Source organism: Oncorhynchus nerka, unplaced genomic scaffold, assembly GCF_034236695.1.
Source record: "Oncorhynchus nerka isolate Pitt River unplaced genomic scaffold, Oner_Uvic_2.0 unplaced_scaffold_29___fragment_4___debris, whole genome shotgun sequence".
In the NCBI taxonomy this organism is placed as follows: domain Eukaryota; kingdom Metazoa; phylum Chordata; class Actinopteri; order Salmoniformes; family Salmonidae; genus Oncorhynchus; species Oncorhynchus nerka.
In genome coordinates, this window is record NW_027040343.1 from 192080 (window position 1) to 201349 (window position 9270).

Consider the following 9270-nt stretch of genomic DNA (forward strand, 5'->3'; position numbering starts at 1 on the left):
AAACAAATCTTTCCTACTGATGAGTCAACAGGGTCAATAGAAGGTAGGCTCCGAGGGTCAGGTCTTGACATGTTCCTGAATAACATAGCAACACCTGAGGGAATGGCATCTAAAACAATTGCAAAATCTTTAGGTGTTACAGGGACCTTGTAAAGTGATAAGAATTCTTTATAACTGAGTAAAAGACCCTCTGCATTTACCAGTTGGCTCACCAATAGGATATTATTTCTGAACCAATATTCTAAAAACAGAGAGGTATTTTTATACAATATATCCCGATTATTCCATATATAATATCTGTGTGGAGAAAAATTGTGTTTATAAATTAAGGACCATGACAAGAAAACCTGCCGATGAAAAGCAGAAAGTTTCACTGGAACTTTGTCAATATTATAATTGCAAAACAACATGAAGTTAAGGCCACCAAAGATGCACTGACTTTAGACCATTGCTCGTGTGTTTACATTACACTCAGTGATAAAGGAATGGGATTCTGGGTAATCCACGGCAGATTTTTTGAGAATTTGAAAATTTAGTTGTCCTGGAATAGAAATGTATAAAGTTGACATTACATCGTAAAATCCAAGTTTTAAATCATACATGAGCAATTTATGTTTTAGTAACTACTGTTGTTGGTTTGTTGTCAAATAAGCCACTCCTTATATGTTATTTGCTGAATCTCAGTTTTCCATGTGGATTTAATGCTGAAAATGCATCTTCTTTAGGAGTGCTATTGTTATCCTGTTGACTACTGATCATTCATCCACACTATGTGTCCCGTGAATGCAGGTAATTTATGACAAATGTATAAAGTATATGTTTTATAAAGTCATGAACACCAGCCGGTTTATTATCCCGGTTTTGTTAGTTTAGGTGTATTATACTTCTTCACCACCAGATGGGGACATTTAGTATTTTTTCCCAGGTTAATTTGATATATTTTGATGTTAAAATGGATGACAGTTTATTCTGATGTTGTGAATGAGACACATGGAAATAATGTATTTATTTTTATTATAGTAAATTAGGAATGATTAGGAATTGTTAAATCCACTATACAATCACAATAACTTTGATAGACATTTCAACTGTTTTTTTTGTTAGTATATTATAGGGCAGATTTATGTAGGATTGCTGTGGGAGTGTTATTTATATCCCGTCACTACTGATCAAATCAAATCAAATTTATTTATATAGCCCTTCGTACATCAGCTGATATCTCAAAGTGCTGTACAGAAACCCAGCCTAAAACCCCAAACAGCAAGCAATGCAGGTGTAGAAGCACGGTGGCTAGGAAAAACTCCCTACAAAGGCCAAAACCTAGGAAGAAACCTAGAGAGGAACCAGGATATGTGGGGTGGCCAGTCCTCTTCTGGCTGTGCCGGGTGGAGATTATAACAGAACATGGCCAAGATGTTCAAATGTTCATAAATGACCAGCATGGTCGAATAATAATAAGGCAGAACAGTTGAAACTGGAGCAGCAGCACAGTCAGGTGGACTGGGGACAGCAAGGAGTCATCATGTCAGGTAGTCCTGGGGCACGGTCCTAGGGCTCAGGTCCTCCGAGAGAGAGAAAGAGAGAATTAGAGAGAGCATATGTGGGGTGGCCAGTCCTCTTCTGGCTGTGCCGGGTGGAGATTATAACAGAACATGGCCAAGATGTTCAAATGTTCATAAATGACCGGCATGGTCGAATAATAATAAGTTGAAACTGGAGCAGCAGCAAAGTCAGGTGGACTGGGGACAGCAAGGAGTCATCATGTCAGGTATTCCTGGGGCACGGTCCTAGGGCTCAGGTCTGGAGCAGCAGCATGGCCAGGTGGACTGGGGACAGCAAGGAGTCATCATGTCAGGTAGTCCTGGGGCATGGTCCTAGGGCTCAGGTCAGTTGAAACTAGAGCAGCAGCATGGCCAGGTGGACTGGGGACAGCAAGGAGTCATCATGTCAGGTAGTCCTGGGGCATGGTCCTAGGGCTCAGGTCCTCCGAGAGAGAGAAAGAAAGAGAGAAGGAGAGAATTAGAGAACGCACACTTAGATTCACACAGGATACCGAATAGGACAGGAGAAGTACTCCAGATATAACAAACTGACCCTAGCCCCCCGACACATAAACTACTGCAGCATAAATACTGGAGGCTGAGACAGGAGGGAAAACTGTGGCCCCATCCGAGGACACCCCCGGACAGGGCCAAACAGGAAGGATATAACCCCACCCACTTTGTCAAAGCACAGCCCCCACACCACTAGAGGGATATCTCAACCACCAACTTACCATCCTGAGACAAGGCTGAGTGTAGCCCACAAAGATCTCCGCCACGGCACAACCCAAGGGGGGGGCGCCAACCCAGACAGGATGACCACAACAGTGAATCAACCCACTCAGGTGACGCACCCCCTCCAGGGACGGCATGAGAGAGTCCCAGTAAGCCAGTGACTCAGCCCCTGTAATAGGGTTAGAGGCAGAGAATCCCAGTGGAAGAGGGGAACCGGCCAGGCAGAGACAGCAAGGGCGGTTCGTTGCTCCAGAGCCTTTCCGTTCACCTTCCCACTCCTGGGCCAGACTACACTCAATCATATGACCCACTGAAGAGATGAGTCTTCAGTAAAGACTTAAAGGTTGAGACCGAGTTTGCGTCTCTGACATGGGTAGGCAGACCGTTCCATAAAAATGGAGCTCTGTAGGAGAAAGCCCTGCCTCCAGCTGTTTGCTTAGAAATTCTAGGGACAATTAGGAGGCCTGCGTCTTGTGACCATAGCGTACGTGTAGGTATGTACGGCAGGACCAAATCAGAGAGATAGGTAGGAGCAAGCCCATGTAATGGTTTGTAGGTTAGCAGTAAAACCTTTAAATCAGCCCTTGCTTTGACAGGAAGCCAGTGTAGAGAAGCTAGCACTGGAGTAATATGATCAAATTTTTTGGTTCTAGTCAGGATTCTAGCAGCCGTATTTAGCACTAACTGAAGTTTATTCAGTGCTTTATCCGGGTAGCCGGAAAGTAGAGCATTGCAGTAGTCTAACCTAGAAGTGACAAAAGCATGGATTAATTTTTCTGCATCATTTTTGGACAAAAACGTTTCTGATTTTTGCAATGTTACGTAGATGGAAAAAAGCTGTCCTTGAAATGGTCTTGATATGTTCTTCAAAAGAGAGATCAGGGTCCAGAGTAACGCCGAGGTCCTTCACAGTTTTATTTGAGACGAATGTACAACCATTAAGATTAATTGACACATTCAACAGAAGATCTCTTTGTTTCTTGGGACCTAGAACAAGCATCTCTGTTTTGTCCGAGTTTAATAGTAGAAAGTTTGCAGCCATCCACTTCCTTATGTCTGAAACACATGCTTCTAACGAGGGCAATTTTGGGGCTTCACCATGTTTCATTGAAATGTACAACTGTGTGTCATCCGCATAGCAGTGAAAGTTAACATTATGTTTTCGAATAACATCCCCAAGAGGTCAAATATATAGTGAAAACAATAGTGGTCCTAAAACGGAACCTTGAGGAACACCGAAATGTACAGTTGATTTGTCAGAGGACAAACCATTCACAGAGACAAACTGATATCTTTCCGACAGATAAGATCTAAACCAGGCCAGAACATGTCCGTGTAGACCAATTTGGCTTTCCAATCTCTCCAAAAGAATGTGGTGATCGATGGTATCAAAAGCAGCACTAAGGTCTAGGAGCACGAGGACAGATGCAGAGCCTCGGTCCGATGCCATTAAAATGTCATTTACCACCTTCACAAATGCCGTCTCAGTGCTATGATGGGGTCTAAAACCAGACTGAAGCATTACTGATCATTCATCCATACTCTGTGTGTCCCATCATTGCAGCTTTGGAAATAAATTAACTATCCATCCATTGCTCCTTCCTGTGTTGACTCACTGACTTGAGAGATGGGACCAGGAAGGTCACACTAGCTCGATATCTAGCTCAAGCTTGCAAAAGTAAAAAATAAAAATAATAATAATGATGTTTTATTGAATATTATTAACATACAATATACTTGCAGTGAAGCCACTCAACAACTACATCACACCAGTCACCCAACAGATTCCCATTCAGAGCAACACACAGAAGCATCCAGGGCCATTGCCCTGGTCAAGGGCACATTGACCAATCTACCACCAGGCCAAAAAACGTGAACCCGAACCCTCCAAGATCCCCAATAGCTGTCCCTCAACCATTCGAAACCCCTCCCACAGTCCCCCCTCAGGAAGAAAAAACAATGAATTCCATTCCCTACCCCCAAGAAACCCCCAATGCACGAACAACCAAGAGAATGAACTAAAGAGAAAAAAGGAAAAGACAGAAGAAAACAGTAAACAACAATGCAAAAAATAATAAAACAAAATAATACATTTAAAACAAAGGACATCAAGGAACTAAAATCATTACAGCAATGCCAACTATATATGTTTGTGTGCATGTCTGCCACTATTACATGTATGTGTGTGTTCTTGTATGTGTTCATTTGAGTGAGTGTGTGTATATGCATGTGTACCAACACCTGCACGGCATCAGCCTCAGGCAAACCAGAAGATAGCCCTATTTGCTGAAAGACCAAGTACACATTATGGCAAGAACAGCTCAAATAAGCAAATATAAATGACAGTCCATCATTACTTTAACACATGAAGGTCAGTCAATGCAGAAACTTTGAAGACATTTGAAAGATTCTTCAAGTGCAAGTTGCAAAAACCATCAATGGCTATGATGAAGCTGGCTCTCATGAGGATTGCCACAGGAAAGGAAGACCCAGAGGTACCTCTGCTGCAGAAGAAAAGTTCATTAGAGTTAACTGCGAAGACAGCACAACTATGCCTATGAGATGGTTTGGGATGAATCGGAATGGAAGGAAATGCAGCCAACAAGTGCTCAGCATATGTGGGAACTCCTTCAAGACTGTTGGAAAAGCATTCCAGGTGAAGCTGGTTGAGAGAATACAAAGAGCGTACAAAGCTGTCATCAAGGCAAAGGGTGGCTACTTTGAAGAATTTCAAATATAAAATATATGTTGATTTGTTTAACACTTTTTTGGTTAATACATGATTCCATGTGGTTATTTAATAGTTGTCTTCACTATGATTCCACAATGTAGACAATAGATAAAATAAAGAAAAAACATTGAATTTGAAGGTGTGTCCAAACAATTGATGTCCTTGCCGTGTCTGAATCCTGGCTCAGGAAGGCCACCAAAATTTCTGAGATTTCCATACCCAACTATAACATTTTCCATCAAGATAGAACTGCCAAAGGGGGAGGAGTTGCAGTCTACTGCAGAGATAGCCTGCAAAGTAATGTCATACTTTCCAGGTCCATACCCAAACAGTTCGAACTACTCATTTTAAAAATGACTCTCTCCAGAAATAAGTCTCTCACTGTTGCCGCCTGCTACCGACCCCCCTCAGCTCCCAGCTGTGCCCTGGACACCATTTGTGAATTGATCGCCCCCCATCTAGCTTCAGAGTTTGTTCTGTTAGGTGACCTAAACTGGGATATGCTTAACACCCCAGCAGTCCTACAATCTAAGCTAGATGCCCTCAATCTCACACAAATAATCAAGGAACCCACCAGGTACAACCCTAAATCTGTAAACAAGGGCACCCTCATAGACGTCATCCTGACTAACTGGCCCTCTAAATACACCTCCGCTGTCTTCAACCAGGATCTCAGCGATCACTGCCTCATTGCCTGTATCCGCTATGGATCCGCAGTCAAACGACCACCCCTCATCACTGTCAAACGCTCCCTAAAACACTTCTGTGAGCAGGCCTTTCTAATCGACCTGGCCCGGGTATCCTGGAAGGATATTGACCTCATCCCGTCAGTTGAGGATGCCTGGTCATTCTTTAAAAGTAACTTCCTCACCATTTTAGATAAGCATGCTCCGTTCAAAAAATGCAGAACTAAGAACAGATATAGCCATTGGTTCACTCCAGACCTGACTGCCCTCGACCAGCACAAAAACATCTTGTGGCGTACTGCACTAGCATCGAATAGTCTCCGCGATATGCAACTGTTCAGGGAAGTCAGGAACCAATACACGCAGTCAGTCAGGAAAGCAAAGGCCAGCTTCTTCAGGCAGAATTTTGCATCCTGTAGCTCTAACTCCAAAAAGTTCTGGGACACTGTAAAGTCCATGGAGAACAAGAGCACCTCCTCCTAGCTGCCCACTGCACTGAGGCTAGGTAACACGGTCACCACCGATAAATCCATGATTATCAAAAACTTCAACAAGCATTTCTCAACGGCTGGCCTTGCCTTCCTCCTGGCTACTCCAACCTCGGCCAACAGCTCCGCCCCCCCGCGCAGCTACTTGCCCAAGCCTCTCCAGGTTCTCCTTTACCCAAATCCAGATAGCAGATGTTCTGAAAGAGCTGCAAAACCTGGACCCGTACAAATCAGCTGGGCTTGACAATCTGGACCCTCTATTTCTGAAACTATCCGCCGCCATTGTTGCAACCCCTATTACCAGCCTGTTCAACCTCTCTTTCATATCGTCTGAGATCCCCAAGGATTGGAAAGCTGCCGCAGTCATCCCCCTCTTCAATGGGGGAGACACCCTGGACCCAAACTGTTACAGACCTATATCCATCCTGCCCTGCCTATCTAAGGTCTTCGAAAGCCAAGTCAACAAAGAGGTCACTGACCATCTCGAATCCCACCGTACCTTCTCCGATGTGCAATCTGGTTTCCGAGCCGGTCACGGGTGCACCTCAGCCACGCTCAAGGTACTAAACGATATCATAACCGTCATCGATAAAAGACAGTACTGTGTAGCCGTCTTCATCGACCTTGCCAAGGCTTTCGACTCTGTCAATCACCATATTCTTATCGGCAGACTCAGTAGCCTCGGTTTTTCTAATGACTGCCTTGCCTGGTTCACCAACTACTTTGCAAAAAGAGTTCAGTGTGTCAAATCGGAGGGCATGCTGTCCGGTCCTCTGGCAGTCTCTATGGGGGTGCCACAGGGTTCAACTCTCGGGCCGACTCTTTTCTCTGTATATATCAATGATGTTGCTCTTGCTGCGGGCGATTCCCTGATCCACTTCTACGCAGACGACACCATTCTGTATACTTCCGGCCCGTCCTTGGACACTGTGCTATCTAACCTCCAAACGAGCTTCAATGCCATACAACACTCCTTCCGTGGCCTCCAACTGCTCTTAAACGCTAGTAAATCTAAATGTATGCTCTTCAACCGATCGCTGCCCGCACCTGCCCGTACAGCATCACTACTCTGGACGGTTCTAACTTACAATATGTGGACAACTATACCTAGGTGTCTGGCTAGACTGTAAACTCTCCTTCCAGACTCATATCAAACATCTCCAATCTAAAATCAAATCTAGAGTCGGCTTTCTATTCCGCAACAAAGCCTCCTTCACTCACGCCGCCAAACTTACCCTTGTAAAACTGACTATCCTACCGATCCTCGACTTCGGCGATGTCATCTACAAAATAGCTTCCAATACTCTACTCAGCAAACTGGATGCAGTTTATCACAGTGCCATCCGTTTTGTTACTAAAGCACCTTATACCACCCACCACTGCGACCTGTATGCTCTAGTCGGCTGGCCCTCGCTACATATTCGTCGCCAGACCCACTGGCTCCAGGTCATCTACAAGTCCATGCTAGGTAAAGCTCCGCCTTATCTCAGTTCACTGGTCACGATGGCAACACCCACCCGTAGCACACGCTCCAGCAGGTGTATCTCACTGATCATCCCTAAAGCCAACACCTCATTTGGCCGCCTTTCGTTCCAGTTCTCTGCTGCCTGTGACTGGAACGAATTGCAAAAATCGCTGAAGTTGGAGACTTTTATCTCCCTCACCAACTTCAAACATCTGCTATCTGAGCAGCTAACCGATCGCTGCAGCTGTACATAGCCTATCGGTAAATAGCCCACCCAATTTGACCTACCTCATCCCCATACTGTTTATATTTATTTACTTTTCTGCTCTTTTGCACACCAATATCTCTACCTGTACATGACCATCTGATCATTTATCACTCCAGTGTTAATCTGCAAAATTGTAATTATTCGCCTACCTCCTCATGCCTTTTGCACACAATGTATATAGACTCTCTTTTTTTCTACTGTGTTATTGACTTGTGAAGGAAAACTGATCCTAGATCTGTACAAAGGCATAACATCTACAGCAGGAACAAACTGTCTGAGTTAAAAAGGTCCAGCTGGATTGAATTGAGCCATTTAAAATGACATATTTGAATGTAAAATGATTTGTTCTTTTTGTCAATACAAGACAACGTCTGTAGAGGCTTGGCATATTAGTGGTAGATTTGGGGGAGAATTTGACATGTCAGTTGGAAAAGTGATAGATTTATGGGGGACCCTTGTCACTACAGGCAATCAGTGAGCAGCTTCCCTTCCCCCACATCTCAGGCAGTTCTGTTACTCACAACACTTCCCCTGCTTTCATCAACAATGGAGTAGCCCACTGAACTAAAGCCTTGAATTTCATATCTGGGGTATTTTTTTTTACCCCTGCCAGCATTGTGAATGGCAGTGACATACTAGACCATGGCAGTAAATCTAATACTTAAAGGAGGCAAAGGTAAAGGAGGTAGTCTAGTTGCTCTATACCTATACCCTGTCATCCACCTGTTCCACAAGAGGTAAAGGAGGTAGTCTAGTTGCTCTATATCTATGCCCTGTCATCCACCTGTTCTACAAGAGGTACAGGAGGTAGTCTAGTTGCTCTATATCTATTCCCTGTCATCCACCTGTTCTACATGAGGTAAAGGAGGTAGTCTAGTTGCTCTATACCTATACCCTGTCATCCACCTGTTCTACAAGAGGTAAAGGAGGTAGTCTAGTTGCTCTATATCTATTCCCTGTCATCCACCTGTTCTACAAGAGGTAAAGGAGGTAGTCTAGTTGCTCTATATCTATTCCCTGTCATCCACCTGTTCTACAAGAGGTAAAGGAGGTAGTCTAGTTCCTCTGTATCTATACCCTGTCATCCACCTGTTCTACAAGAGGTAAAGGAGGTAGTCTAGTTGCTCTATATCTATATCCTGTCACCTACCTGTTCTAGCAGAGTTAAATGACATATAGTCTAGTTGCTCTATATCTATACCCTGTCATCTACCTGTTCTAATGCAGTTGTATCCCCCCCCTGGTTCTAAATGCGTCCTCCTACTCTGACATGTTGTATCTGTCTCCTTCCCCCCCTGTCTGGTTCTAAATGGGTCCTCCTACTCTGACATGTTGTATCTGTCTCCCCCCTCTGTC